We start from the raw sequence: 15,111 nt of genomic DNA on the forward strand, positions 1-15,111 counted from the left end.
GAAATGCAGTCTTAACATCCATCTGATGTAACTCAAGATCATAATGAGCAACAAGTGCCATGATTATTCTGAAAGAGTCTTTCGATAAAACCGGAGAGAAAGTCTCTGTATAATCAATGCCTTCCTTTTGGGTATAGCATTTAGCCACAAGACATGCTTTATACCTCTCCACATTACCATTTGTATCCCCCTTGGTTTTAAAAATCCATTTACAACCAATTGGTTTTGCACCTTCTGGTAACGGGACAAGTTCCCAAACCTTATTGTCTTGCATAGACTTGTACTCTTCATTTATGGCATCAATCCACTGTTGAGAGTTAGAACTTTTCATGGCCTGAAGGAAGTTGATTGGATCATCTTCCAACATTCCATTACTTTTCTCATGTTCTTGGAGAAATACCCTTTCTCTCGTGGATCTCTTTAATGGCACTGGTTCTTGAGGTTGTTGAGTTTGTTCTTCTGGAACAGGGAGTTGTTCAACATTGTCATCTTGAGGTTCCGGATTTACTTCTTGAGCAATAACAGGTATAGGAACCTGAATATTGTCAAAAGTAACTGTATGGATTGGATCTGAAGCCAATTCCTCCTCAAAAGCAATGTCTCTAACCTTATTTCTCCCCCCAAACTCAACATCCTCAAAAAATGTTGTTGTTCCCGTCTAAAAAATATTCCTTAGTGTGGGATCATAAAACTTATAGCCCCTAGAGCGTTCAGAGTACCCAATAAAGTAGCTGCTAACTGTTTTGGAGTCCAATTTCTTTTCATTTGGCCTATAAGGGCTTGCCTCAGCTGGACATCCCTAAATATATAAATGCTTTAAACTGGGCTTTCGACCAGTCCAAAGCTCATAAGGTGTTTTAGCAACTGCTTTACTTGGAACTCTGTTCAGAATGTAAGCTGCTGTCTTAAGTGCTTTTCCCCAGAGTGACTCTGGTAAAGAAGAATGAGCAATCATACTTCTTACCATATCCTTAAGAGTCTTGTTTCGTCTTTCAGCTACACCATTCATGCTAGGTGAACCCGGCATGGTGTACTGTGGAACGATACCGCATTCCTCTAGGTATCTAGCAAATGGTCCTAGACGTTATTCACCTGAACCATCATATCTACCGTAGTACTCACCACCACGATCAGATCTAACAGTTTTAATTCTTCTGTTGAGTTGATTCTCAACTTCAGCTTTATAGGTTTTGAACATGTCCAGAGACTCAGTCAACTTCAGCTTTATAGGTTTTGAACATGTCCAGAGACTCAGATTTTTCATGAATAAGATATAGGTGCTCATAATGTGAGTAATCGTATATGAATGATATGAAATATTGTTGACCTTTCCAGGATTCCGTAGGGAATGACCCACAGATATCCGTATGTATCAATTCTAAGATATCCGAAGATCTGTTTGCACCTAATCTCTTCACTTTGGTCTGTTTTCCCTTGATACATTCAACACATATGTCGAAGTCCGAAAAATCAAGGGAATCCAAAATGCCATCAGACACAAGACGCTCAACTCTATCTTTTGAGATATGACCCAAGCGCTTATGCCATAATGTCGCCAAATTTTCCTTATTTAATTTACGCTTAGTACCACGTGATTCCACATGCAAGGATTCATTGTAAGAAGCAATTGTATCAAGCAAATATAGGTTGTCATAAATACTCAAGTAACCGGTTCCCACAACATTTGAATTAAAAGATAAACTGAATTGACTGTTTCCAAATGAACAAGAATAACCTGATTTGTCCAATACAGAAACAGAAACCAAATTCCGTCTAAAAGACGGTACTACAAAAGTATCTTTTAAATCCAAATAATAACCAGTTCCTAACAACAACCTAAAGTGCCCAATTGCTTCCACATCTACCGATTGTCCGTCGCCCACAAAGATGTGTCTTTCAACATCACTTGGCTTTCGGTAGCTCAGGCAACCCTGCATAGAAACACTTATGTGAGTAGTAGCACCAGAGTCTAACCACCAAGTGTTTCTAGGTACTGAAGCTAAATTAACCTCAGAACAGACCAAAGTAAGGAACGTACCCTTATTAGCACGTCAGGCGTGATATTTGGTACAATCCTTCTTTACGTGTCCAGACTTGTTACAGAAGAAACAACCTTGATTATCCTTATGTTGTTTCTTCTGAACTGGACCCTTAGCAGCTTCATTATCATTCTTTCTTTTCTTGCCCTTATCCTTAGAAGCATAGGCCAAATGAGCACTTTCTGTCTTATCTTGCTTTAATCTGTCTTCTTCTTACACACAGTATGAAATGAGCTCATTTAGAGTCCATTTCTCCTTTTGACGGTTATAACTGACCTTAAATTGATTAAACTGTGCAGGAAGAGACAACAGAACCAGATGCACTAATAACTCATCACAAAGATCGAATTTAAGTGCCTTAAGTTTTGAAGCAATATGAGACATTTTCATAATGTACTCCCTGATGTTTCCATTGCCCTTATACTTCATTGAAATCAAGCGAGCTAAGAGCGTGCTTGTTTCTACCTTATCGATTTTCACAAAATGCTTCTCAATTTCGGCAAAGAAATATTTAGCCTTAGTAATCCCTTCGGATTCTATGCCCCTGAAGGCTTCCGGAACGCCGCGCTTAATGATCATAAGACTCATGCGATTTGAACGCTCCTATTTCTCATACTCCTTCTTTGCATCAGGAGTGCTATCCGCATTGAGAGGTTGGGGTTGTTCAGTTCTTAATGCATAGTCAAGATCCATGCAGCCAAGAACAATTAATATGTTCTCTTTCCAAACCTTGAAGTTTGTCCCATTTAGCTTGGGAATTGAGTTGATGTTAGCAGAAATTGTTGCAGCAGATGCATTAGCTGAAATAAAACAAAAAATGCTCACATCAATAACCATAATTAGTAATCAATAAAATTCAAATAATGACAATCCCCATCCAAGATATCGGACACAACATTAATATCAAGTCTTTGGACAATAATATTAACTTGTAAGTGATACCTTGTTGCAATAATCAAACATTGACAATAACTCATGTCAAATAATGAAACTATCTTTGGATCGATTCATTATTCACATGTAAACCTTATAATTGTCACACGCTTATCATCGCAGATGTGTATACAGTCTAAATAAATATTAACCTTCCTTTGGACCGATTAAATATTTACACGAAAACATAAACACAAAACATCTCACATTCCCCATGAACAATCTACACAAGAGAGGTTACTTTGGCAACTTCTTGTTTCAATTAATCAATTGGAGTGAGAGACAACCTTAATATCTTAGTGTCATAATATTTGAATTAAATAATTGATTAAAAAGCCAAAATAGATTTAAATTAAAGAGTTTTAATTTAAATCAACTGAATTTCCAAAAAAAAACTTAATTTGGGATTTCATAGCTTAATTCGGGCCCATAACTTAATTAAATAAATTAAGTATACCAAAGTGGACCCATGAAAAGCCGAGGCTTAACCATAGTGAACACGAAGTTCGCTTCACTTCGAACGCGTGGTTCGACTGTATTGAGTATGAGACTCACTTAAGTACGAACACGAGGTTCGTCTGAGAACGAACGCGAGGTTCGAAAAAGAACACGAGGTTCAACTTAAGAACGAACGCGAGGTTCATTTGAAAAAATGAACGCGAGGTTCAACTTGAGATACGAACGCGAGGTTCGACTGAAATACGAACGCGAGGTTCTACTGAAAAACGAACGCGATGTTCGACTGAAATACGAACGCGAGGTTCGACTGAAATACGAACACGAGGTTCGACTGAAATACGAACGCGAGGTTCGACTGAAATACGAACGCGAGGTTCGACTGAAAAACGAACGCGAGGTTCGACTGAAATACGAACGCGAGGTTTGATTGAAATACGAACGCGAGGTTCGACTTGAATTGAGCGCGAGGCTCACCTTAGAACTGAGTGCAAGGCTCACCTTAGAACGAACGCGAAGTTCGTTTAAATTGAGCGCGAGGCTCACCTTAGAACGAACGCGAGGTTCGTTTGATTTGAGCGCGATGCTCACTTGAGAACTGAACGCGAAGTTCGGTTGAATTTGAGCGTGAAGCTCACCTGAGAACGAACGCGAAGTTCGTTTGAGGTAACCACCTCCTTAATTTTCGCCACGAATCCTTAGGGTTTCAAACCGAAACCGCCACCGACCAGACCCAAAAAATTCCTTGATTTTTATTTTCAAAGAACCAGATCCATAATCGAAAAAAAATTTGTGATCCAGATCCAAGAAAAAATCAAAGAAAAATCCAAAAAATTCCAAAATGTTACTGTTCATCTGAAAAGTTATTGTTCATCCGAGAACAAAACTGAATCCAAACCAAAGATTTTAAGATCAAAAAACCCAATTTTAATCTTAATATCTTAGAACAAATCAAGGTGGCTCTGATACCACTTGTTAGATCTTAATCAAAACTTAAGATCTAAAACCATATAGCCATGATTAATTCTAAGAGATTAACAAGAATCATAAAGGAGCGGAAACTTATACCTGAATCCATTGCTTGAACTTGAGATGGGTTTTGATCTTCTAACCTTAGAGTTTTCTCTAGCCGAATTTCTCTCTACATGGGGGTGAAGAGAATTAGAGAGTGTAACCCTAGATTAGGGACCATAACCCCTTATTTATAGATGTTGTACATTTGTAATTTGGCCCCTCAACAAATCACAATTACAACCTGGTATCTGCACATATAACCCCATGACTTATTTAAATACCCAATTAACCTAAATTAATTGATTACTTTAGTGGGTTATCCTGAAAGATAGCAATACACATTGATTAATCATATGTGCCCACAATTAGATTTATTAGATTAAATCCAACATGTTGATCTTTCTTCACCAAGCATTGTGCTTAATCTTGTGTTTTCTCATCACTTAGGTGGTAGTTTGACTAGTTTAATGAGAAACTTTGGCTGTAGAAGTCAAAATACAATTGGCAATATTTTGAAGCCTCAACAGTATGGATTGGTGGCGATAAGTGGGTTACTTAAGTGAACAATATGATACCCTTGTGAGCTACGAGTGAAAATGTGCATGGATTACTCATCTTATTCTAAGAGGCGTTCTAATAGTATCCTTTAATCGAGCACTTTATATTTGAGGCATGAAAAATTAAGTCATAACAAGTCTGTTGACCTTTTAAGTGTGAATCTGACTTGACCTTTTAAGTGTGATAAAGTAGAGCCTAAGTAATTGAAGAGGGAATATTGGCCTGATGAGAGGATAAAAATGTCAAAACCTGAAGGTAGGGCTGTCCATCCGGGCCGGTCCGGCTCGGAAAACTGGGCCCGGTCGGGCAAAATCGAAGCCCGGACCCGGGCCTGAGCGGGCTGGGCTCCGGGTCGGCCCGGGTTTTTTTTAATTTTTAAAATTTTTTAAAATCCCCATAAATCATAAAATATACATAAAAATTACAAAAAATAACATAAATTTTTTAATAACTTGAAATGACATAAATTACAAGTACAAAAAATTATAAAAATGAAAGATGATAAAAATAACTTCTTTATTAATAATTAGTAAATTTTTACAAGTATAAATTTATTTTGGAATTCATCGCATCACAATAGATGAGTACATCTCAACTAGGTTGGCACCTACTCACCTATATCACTATCATTTGTAACTTTTTTCGAAATAATTCATTATAAATTTAAAGCTAACAAATAAAAATTATAATTTGATGAATATTATCTAATCTTTATACCTATCTGCTAGTCCCAACTCTTCAAATTTATCTTCAATTACAGCCATCCGACCGATGCCTTGCATTCGCTTCTCGTACCTCCACCAATCTTGTAAGCACATCACCGTTTGTACAGTATACGGATCTAAGCATGTCCTGTGGTCATCGATCAAACGTCCTGCTGTGCTGAAGGTGGATTCCGAAGCTACCGTCGAAACCTGCACTGTTAGTAAGTCACGAACCATGGTGGAAAGTATAGGATATGAAACTGATCCATATACTCTCCACCATTGCAAAATATCTAAAGCATTTCCTTAACATTTAACTAAGGAAGCAGATAAATATTCATCTATTTCAGAAATCTCTAATGTTGATCCAAGTCTAGATCCACCAGTTAGTTCAGCTACAATTGCATACCTATCAAAACTTACACTATTACCTTGGCTTGTGCTCGAAGACGTCGAAGCTGTAGACTGTTGTGCAACTACACCATGTCTAGCTGCATACTCATCATATAATGTTTGAAAATAATTTCTAATAGCTAAATAATGAGAAGTAGCAGTAAGGGTGGATTCATCATCTAGGTCTATAATCTGTCCACCATATAATGATTGTAACAAACTTCAAAGGCCAATATCCTTCAAACATGGATCAATAAGAACCCCAAACCAAAAATATGAGGAATATGTCTAAAATACTTATTAAATTTACTCTCTATTTGAAAAATTACAGCTCCAAAAGTATCATCCATACGATATTTGGCAATTTTTTTGAATATTTAAAATTTGTAAAACAGCTAAAGTAATTGTTGGATAATAACAGCCAAATAATAACATTGTAGCATCATAAAAGACTTGTAACATCTTATTTAAATTACCTATAATTGTCCATTCATCTTCAGATATTCCATAAGTACTACCAAAGCTAGAACTAAAAGCATAAAAATTTATAAAATCATTTATAATTTCTTTATATTCTATTGCTACACTTAACATTGCATAAGTGGAATTCCACATATGGTCAACATCTTTTGGAATTAGTCTGGTCTTATAATTTTTTCTTTTACAACATTATTTCCATCTTTTAATTCTCATTTCAGAAGTATTATGCATATTAGCAACTGTTCTAACCTTTTCTATCATGGGTTTAATTTCAAAAAATGCACTTTGAACAATTAAATTTAAAATATGACAGATACATCTAACATGAAAAAGTTCACCATGACATGGCAATGACAGAGTTGTTTTGATAAAATCAATAGCTACATTGTTATTACTTACATTATCTAGTAAAAGAGAAAATATTCTTTGATCAATTTCTAGTTTTATAAGTTCTTCAATTATTAAATTTGTAATATTAATACCAGTATGTGACTCTTTAATTACAATAAAAGAAACAACTTTTTTAAACATTTGCTAATTTTTATCAATCTAGTGTGCTGTGATACATAAATAACCAGTTTGCATTCTAGATGTCCAAATATCAGAAGTTAAAGAAAATTTAAAGTTTAAATTTTTAAAATAAGAAATTATTTGTCCTTTTTCCTCCTGATAATATTTTAGAATATCATGTTGACAGGTTTGAAGAGAAAATTTTGTAAATACGAGATAAAAACCATCTCTAAACATATCTTCAAATTCATCATCTTCTACTAATTTAAAAGGAAGGTTTTTAAAACCATCTCTAAACATATCTTCAAATTCATCATCTTCTACTAATTTAAAAGGAAGGTTTTTAAGAACGATAAACCTGATTAAAATTCATCATCTTCTACTAATTTAAAAGGAAGGTTTTTAAGAACGATAAACCTGATTACGCATTTCCTAGCTCGGGCAGCGTCATAATTATAATTACCGAGACTACCAGAAGAGGAGGATTGGGAAATCATAGATTGTCGGATATCACCTTGAAGATTCTGGCATTTGTTGTGTTTTTCTATATGGCGTTTGAGGTGGTTGGTGGTGCCGCTCTTATGATGAGCTTAGAAAATCTGGCCGCACAAAGCACATTTAGCTTTCTGGGTGATGATCCTATCATGTTCATCCCTGGTGACGTCTATCTTCTCAAAAAAATTTCACACATCGGATCTCGGTCTTTTAGGAGCTCTTAGTGCAGATTCGTCACCACCTGATTAGGATTAACACCGGTAGGAAGAGTAGTTGTTGTAGGAGGACTCATTTCTGGATCAGTAGGAGATAGATTTTGCTCTACATATTCAGATCTAGAAGCCATTTGATGGAAGTATTAGAAAATATAAGAGATTATAAGAGAGTATAATATTGTATAAGAGAGTATTAGAGAGAAGTAAAAGAGTTTTTGTGTGAGGAGAAGAAGTGAAACCCCCCTCTATTTATAGAAGTAGTCCCCTAGGCAAATGACCAAAAAACCCTAACATTTTGACTGTTTTTTGACCGTTTTTAGTGGCAAAACGGTCAAAACCCATATATGGCCGTTATGCCCGGGCCAGCCCGGGCAGCCCGGCCCGGCCCGGCCAAAACGGTCATTTTTGATCGACCCGGCCCGGCTCGACCCGGTCAAAACGGTCATTTTTGACGCGCCGGCGCGGCCTGGGCAATTCGCAACGTAACAGAGGTGATCGTTGTTGCCGGGCCGGGTCGTGCGGCTCCGCGATTTTCCAACAAAGTCACTCATCTGGTTAACCGTTGCTGCAGGGTTCCGGCCGGCCGCTCGATCTGGTTTGCTGGCCGCGGCATGTTCCGGGCCGGGCTCGGGGCCGGACGAGCGGTTTCGTAGGGCCCGGACGAGGCCCAGGCTCGTCTCTGGCCGGGGTGTCCGGGCAAAACCCGGGCAAAACCCGGACCGGGTCGGGTTCCGGGCCTAGGCCATGGGCTTTTTGGACAACCCCTACTTGAAGGTTTGGGATGACCTATAACTAAAAGATCAAGTGAAAAAAGATGAAAGAAAAAGGAAGCAAACCCTTAATGATACTTAGATAGCAAGTCTTAACGTGCAAAAAGAGTTATCTAAATAGTTGAAGTTCTGATGCCAAAAATGATAAATTTGTATGATTTGGCTGTCTGGATCATACACTAACCACCATGACAGTAGTTGAGTGCTATAATTGAATCAATGCAGTAATTCTCACGGAGCCATCATTGTTTATTTTAATTCTTTGGCTAGGCTCTTCATAGGATGCTTAATAACATCTCTTGTGAACATGATTAGGTAATGTGCCAACTAAACCCTCGCGAAATTGCAACGGGTGCATATCCTTGTTTGCATTATATAAACCAAGAGCAAATATTTAAAATAAAATAATATAGAAAGAAATTAAGGATGACTTAGAATTAAAATACAAGCACGTGATTTTTTTTTTCTTTTTCTTTTTGTGGCTCCTCCCCATCATCTGCCCCTTCAAGACTTTTGGAAGGAAGATGTGAGAAGCCCGTTAATAACAAGAGAACCAAACCGATGTCAGCATTTCCCCGCAGAATCTTCAATTAAAAACATGGGTTCTCATAAATCCTCGTCTACACTTTTTCTTTGCGTTGTGAGAAAAACAGGCTGCGAGAAAAAGTTGCTGCGTTCTGCTGTCACATCAGCAAAAATTCCGTTCATATATCCTCTCTTCTGGAGAATTTTTGAGGAGAAAATGTACGCTTCTTGTTAAACTTGCCATCAAAATTTCCTCCAACCAAACAGAATTTTTTAGAAGTTAGAGATTTTATGGAAAGTTGATTTTGCTTCAGATTTTTCAAACTCTCATTCCAATCAAACGGCCCAAAAGTTGGTGCCTATCCTATCAATTATCAACTCACTTTTTTGGTTCGCCGCTACTAAGAGATCGTGACAAGTGGGAACAACCAATCTCTGCTGGCACTATCATCTGAGGATGGGGACTTGTTTTTTTAAGGGGCTGTTTGGTTCGTTTTAAAACGCGTTGGAAAACTTTTACTTTGCCTCCACGTCGGTTTTTTCACCTCCACGTCTGATTTTTTGTTTCCGCTGATTTTTTTTCCCCGCTTTGTTTCGCCAGGGCTGAAGAGGGAAACCCAAGCACAAATCGCCTCCACGTCGGTTTTCTTTCTCTCCCCCATTTCCTTCCCCAACCGAGTAAAATCGGCGAAAACATGGCCACGTCGGATTTTTTTCTTCGTCGTTGATTCTCTGGTGAGCTAAAGTTACCTCCTTCACATCGCTCCCGCCAGAAAATCCAGCCAATTAATTCAGCAATCAAAGGACCGGAGCAAAGCCATCAGGCAACAACGGCGCATTTTAGAGCCCATCACCGCCGTCACCGACATCAACGCCGTCATCGAGCTGGACGAGGAGGCTGATCGCGTTTACACTGTCGATAACCCTGACCCAAATCTCCTTGTTAATCTGTATGTCCCATTGATTTCTGCCCTCTTTTATTTGAAAAGATTGGTTTTTGATTGAAAAGATGTGATTTTGATTGTTTGGGATTAGGGATTTGGATGGGGTATTGTCGGTGGAGGAGATGAGGGAGGAGCAGAGGGAAGAGGAGGCTCTACACGCTGGCAGTCTCCAAGTTCCTTAAAGGTGAGATTTTTGTGATTGTCATTTTGGTGCTGAAAGGATTTCATGTTTGATTAGTTAATAATGTATGTAATTGCAAAAAAAATGTGGATAAAAAAGAAATAAATGTTTGATAATTAATTAGTTAATCATGTTTGATTCTACGTTTTCTGGATGAACATTTAAGATTATGATTAGTGCCTAATTAGTGTATTTCTCTTGAAGTCAGTTATAAAGTATAGTCGGCATCCTTTGTGGTGTTTTTCTCTGGTTCCTATCACTTCAACTGGTTCTGCATTCTTACTCAGGATCCAGAAAATGCATTTCATATCAACTTCTCTTAGTTTGTGAATAATCAGGTTCCTATCAAGAATTTTATTTTCGGTAGATATAGTTATTATGCCATGTTTCTATTAGTTTGAGAAGGAAATGTAGTGCAATTTCATTTGCATTGTTGATGCGTTTATTTAATTTTCCACTCTCTTAACTGAGAATTATTATTTTTAACAAGTGGTTTATCTACGTGGTGTCCACACTTTGCATTCTTGGATTTTTCCATAACCACGAATCGATGTCATGCTGTCATTCTATCGCATACCCTTAAAGTCTATGCTTATTGTTAGATATCATTATACTAGGATATGACTTGAAGAGAATGAACTCTATTCTTTTGCTTTATTGGAGAGCATACCAATTTATTAAAAAGAGGATATATACAAGGTATAAATTACATGTAGAATGAAGTGAAGCAAGAAGTAGATCAAGAGATGGTGGAGGGAGCAGCAGAATTGTAATGGAGGAGAACAAACTGAATTTTAATGTAATCGGTTGGTCTAAAAGTGGATCGCTGTGATACTTACGTATTGGTTGTCCGTACCCACAAATAGCAACCAACAATGAGGTGATGCAGTCAGGTGGTTGATCTTAGGATTAGAGACTTGCTTTGACATTCAATCTAGAGCAACCATTACTATGAGTGCTATTCAAATGATATCAATGTATGTTTGCTATGGAAATGATATCAATGTTTGTTTGGGGAACTTCAGATCCATATGTACTCTGAAGGTCCAAAATGGATGATTGCAAGCTGAAGTAGCGAAGTCCTAGAGTATTTGCTCCATATGCTGTGGAGAAAGTATGGTTAGGGGGGCAGATACTTGGCGCCAGAGTACTTCATGCACGGAATAGTTAATGAGAAGACTGATGTCTTTGCTTATGGAGTTTTTCCTTTTGGGCTAGGACAAAATCAAGTCTCCGAGAGCATCGCCCTAATCATTTGGGTGTATCTCCTGCACAACATTAAAAGAGGTTGGAATGTATAAAATAAACCAAATCAGGCACATTGAAGAATTACAAAAGAGAGTGAAGAGATGAAACCATTGTTCTAGTTTTCTTTGTACAGATGCTTTTTCAGGCTTCTGGCCATATATTATTTGCATCTTCCTACTTAACCAGCCCTTTCATGTGGATTTCACAAAAAGGCGCATGTTCTGCTAAAGGTCTATCAAATCCTGTCTTATATCTTTTTACATAGACCTTTCAGTTGTGCCAGTTCATGTTTGAGTTAATGCTGTAGGAAAGATGGTATCTACTAAAGCTTACAATTTATGCTGTTGATAATTTCTCTAGCAATTATTATTCACTTTTTATCAGTAACCTCTTTCTTGTGTTGTTTGACGATTCTATAGATGTTACATAGATAATATACTTTCTATGTCAGTGGCTACAGGCCTTAGGAAGTGAAGATCTACGTGGTTATTTAACTGTCTGTACTTTCTTCTTCTGCTTCTCATACAGGAAATTCCATCAGACACTGAAGATAGCTTAACGTTGGAGTTTGAACAAGATGTGCTTCCTCCTAGTCCCAGAGTCAACGCTCACTCAAAGTCAGGTATCTTCCTGGCCCATTATTAACAGGTTGCTGAGTTGACTACATTCATACCACTCTCTATGAGTTTTCAGTTTCTTCTCCATTGTTGCACTTGTATTATAGTCTTCATATTGCTTAACAGTGGCAAACCAAGCCACATAGAACTGATCGATGCCACTAGTCAAAACCATAGAACTGATCGATGCCATTAGTCAAAACATTTGGGATTAAAAGAGCATCATCAACATTTTCAGGTTATGAGAATATTGAGGACCTCTTTGAACTCGACGACTCCCTGTACTTTGACCAGCAATTCGAGATCAAGCTGAAGGAAGAAGATGAGAGTGATGTTGCTTGCTTTTAAACGAGTTCTGATTATGTTGTGTCAGTTTTAAGTCCAGGTGCTGTAGCAGATCAGAGTGGTCGCATGTTGTTAATCTGCTTGCTTTAGTTATTTTACCTTTTAAACACTTTGCGGGTGTGGGTTAGTTCATTATGATGCTAACTTGTGTGACAACTTGTTTGCTGCTATTAACTGATGAGCGTGCGTTGCTTTGTTCAGAAATTTATAATGAATTCGGGATATTATTATCTGTACATGCTACATTTGCACTTTTATATAATTAAGATTACCTCCCATAACAAGCACAAATAAATTTGCCTATAGTGGGGGGGTAATCTTACCATGGTGACCATAAATACTTTTCCCTACCCACTTCAAAACCAACCAAACACAAGAAAAGTGGGAAATGTCAAATCAATAAAAGTTTTCCCTTTTTTCCATGCAAACCAAACACAATAAAAGTAAATACATTGGTTTCCTACCATATTTTACATGTGAACCAAACCAAAACAATCTATTTCTTGGAAAAGTTTGGAAAACTCAAAACTTGAGTTTCTTTACATGGAATTGCATTTCCCTATATCTAGGAAACGAACCAAACAGCCCCTAAAGGGAAAAACGTATCAAGGCCCCAAAAAAATGAAGCTATTGTGACTAGGTCTCCCGTATTATTTTTTGTGTGACAAAACCCCCAACCTAATAAGTGGTTATGTTTCAGCCCCTACTTACATTTCCAAGACAGCACATGGAGAGAGTATTTGTCAAAGCCCTAAAATACCCTTAACCATTTTCTCCCCCAAAATTTTTCTGCCCAGTGCCCTCTCTCTCTTCTCTCTTCTCATGCTCAAAGCTCGAATCTGGCCAATCCCTCCACCGCCTCCTTCACGAATACATCGCCTACCAACGCTCTCTCGATGTCCACCTAAACTCCATCCTCTCCTCCCTCCCCGATCTCGACCGCAGCCTCCTCGCACTCCGCCGGTCCTCCTCCCCTCTCCTCTCTCTCGCCCGCTCTCAAAGCGGCAACAGTGATAGACAAATCTCGGTGAAATGGATATCGTTGCTCTGCTTCTCAAGCTTCGGCCTTGGGTTGTTGTTCACGAATAGGTAAGTGTTTTTATGATCAATTGAAAATTTGAGATCTGGGTTCGCCCAAAAATCCAATTTTGTTTGATGGGCATGGATTTTATTTTGCAATTAGTCGTATTTTAAGGAAATTGAGGTCTGGTTCAGGGAAAGATGGAATTTTGGGTTTCTTATTGGGAATTATTTCTGTCTTCTCGTAGCATAATTCGTCAGAAGATCCAATTTTGACAAATGAGTCCTTGAAATTTGTTTATCCCTAGCTCGAAACTGACATTAACATCAGCATGCATAATTCACTTGCAAGCGAGAAAAATGTTAGTTTCTGGGTTTGTCAATGGACTATATACTTAATTTGTATCCATAGTAGTACATATTAATACCCTTTGCGTAATTCACTTTTTTGGTAGCTTATGTATACTTTTTGGATTGTTTTGAATGGTAGATTCTGGACAGCCCCTGAATCTAGTGCACAAATAATTTCTAGGCGGCGACAAGACCAAGAGCTTAAGCTCATCTTAGAGGATTGCACAACCAAAAAGGTTGATTGGCAATACGTTCTGTATTCATTTGCTTAATTCTATTTATCTGCACCATATTCTTCTCTCTAACGCTCATTTCATATTGGTTATCAGAAACATGGTCAAGAGAAAGATTCAAATGTAATGGATGAGGTTATCACCAAGACTCATGAAGCCATATAGTATGTAAAGAACCTCATGAAATAAGGATGGAGAGAAATTTGTTTTAAAAATTGGTTGATTAGAAAAACTTGTGCGCATGTTTACATTGTGTTACTGACTATATGTTGGGCATTTGGGAGGATATAGTTAGTTCCACCGACTATATGTTTGGTTGAATAGGATTGTTATGATTTCTAGTTATATGCTTACTTTGATCACTTGAAACTTCACAATTAATTATTGTTTCCCCCTTGTTTCCTTGTCAGGTTGGTTTTCTTGGAAAGAAATCAATCAAATAGAGAAGCACACATTAGCTTCATTTTTTAATGGGAAGTCTACGAGTAGGCCTCCTGAAATATACATGGAAGTAAGAAACTCAATCATGAGGAAATTTCATGCCGATCCACATACGCAACTGGAGGTGAAAGATCTGGAGGAGATTTCTATTGGTGACTTGGAAATGAAGCAAGAAGTTACGGGAGAAAGTTGTTCTAAAAATTGATTAGTTGAACCAAAACTTGTGTGTCGCTTGTATTGTGTATATTAGTTTAGTTGTGTAAACAGTTGATGTGGATGACAAACAATGCAACAAATTTGACCTTTTATTGCTCTTATTGTATTTTCTGGTATTTTTTCCACCATATGTTTACGTTTTGTTTTGATACAATATATATTTAGTTGGTTTTTGTGATTTGCATGTCAAAATTATCGTGATTACCGTAGATGATGATGATTGATTGATTGAATTGAATGGTGTTTGATGTTGTTTCTGACTGTTGTAATAGAAATGCCGTGATAGAAATGAGGTTTCAGGGTGTAGCAGATTGAGTAACAGTGTTAATTGTTGAGACATGCAGTATGAGATATATTGGTTCATATCTCAGGAGATGAACAATACATTCTTATTTTCTAATTTGATTGTTGATTTATGTGTTA

The 15,111-nt window shown here is 37.6% G+C and overlaps 2 long non-coding RNA genes across 3 annotated transcripts; both read left to right on the plus strand.

Annotated features, from left to right (window-relative positions):
• LOC109829497 lies at positions 11,779–12,663 on the plus strand. Its single transcript, XR_002244039.1, has 2 exons — positions 11,779–12,087; positions 12,321–12,663. It is a non-coding gene; the product is annotated as an uncharacterized LOC109829497 (long non-coding RNA).
• LOC109829499 lies at positions 13,086–14,866 on the plus strand. Of its 2 annotated transcripts, XR_002244041.1 has the most exons (4): positions 13,086–13,516; positions 13,938–14,034; positions 14,128–14,195; positions 14,442–14,866. It is a non-coding gene; the product is annotated as an uncharacterized LOC109829499 (long non-coding RNA). The 2 variants fall into 2 exon arrangements; XR_002244040.1 differs by lacking the exons at positions 13,938–14,034; positions 14,128–14,195 and having other exon boundaries at positions 13,111–13,516.

The sequence above is a fragment of the Asparagus officinalis genome, chromosome 2 (assembly GCF_001876935.1).
Source record: "Asparagus officinalis chromosome 2, Aspof.V1, whole genome shotgun sequence".
In the NCBI taxonomy this organism is placed as follows: domain Eukaryota; kingdom Viridiplantae; phylum Streptophyta; class Magnoliopsida; order Asparagales; family Asparagaceae; genus Asparagus; species Asparagus officinalis.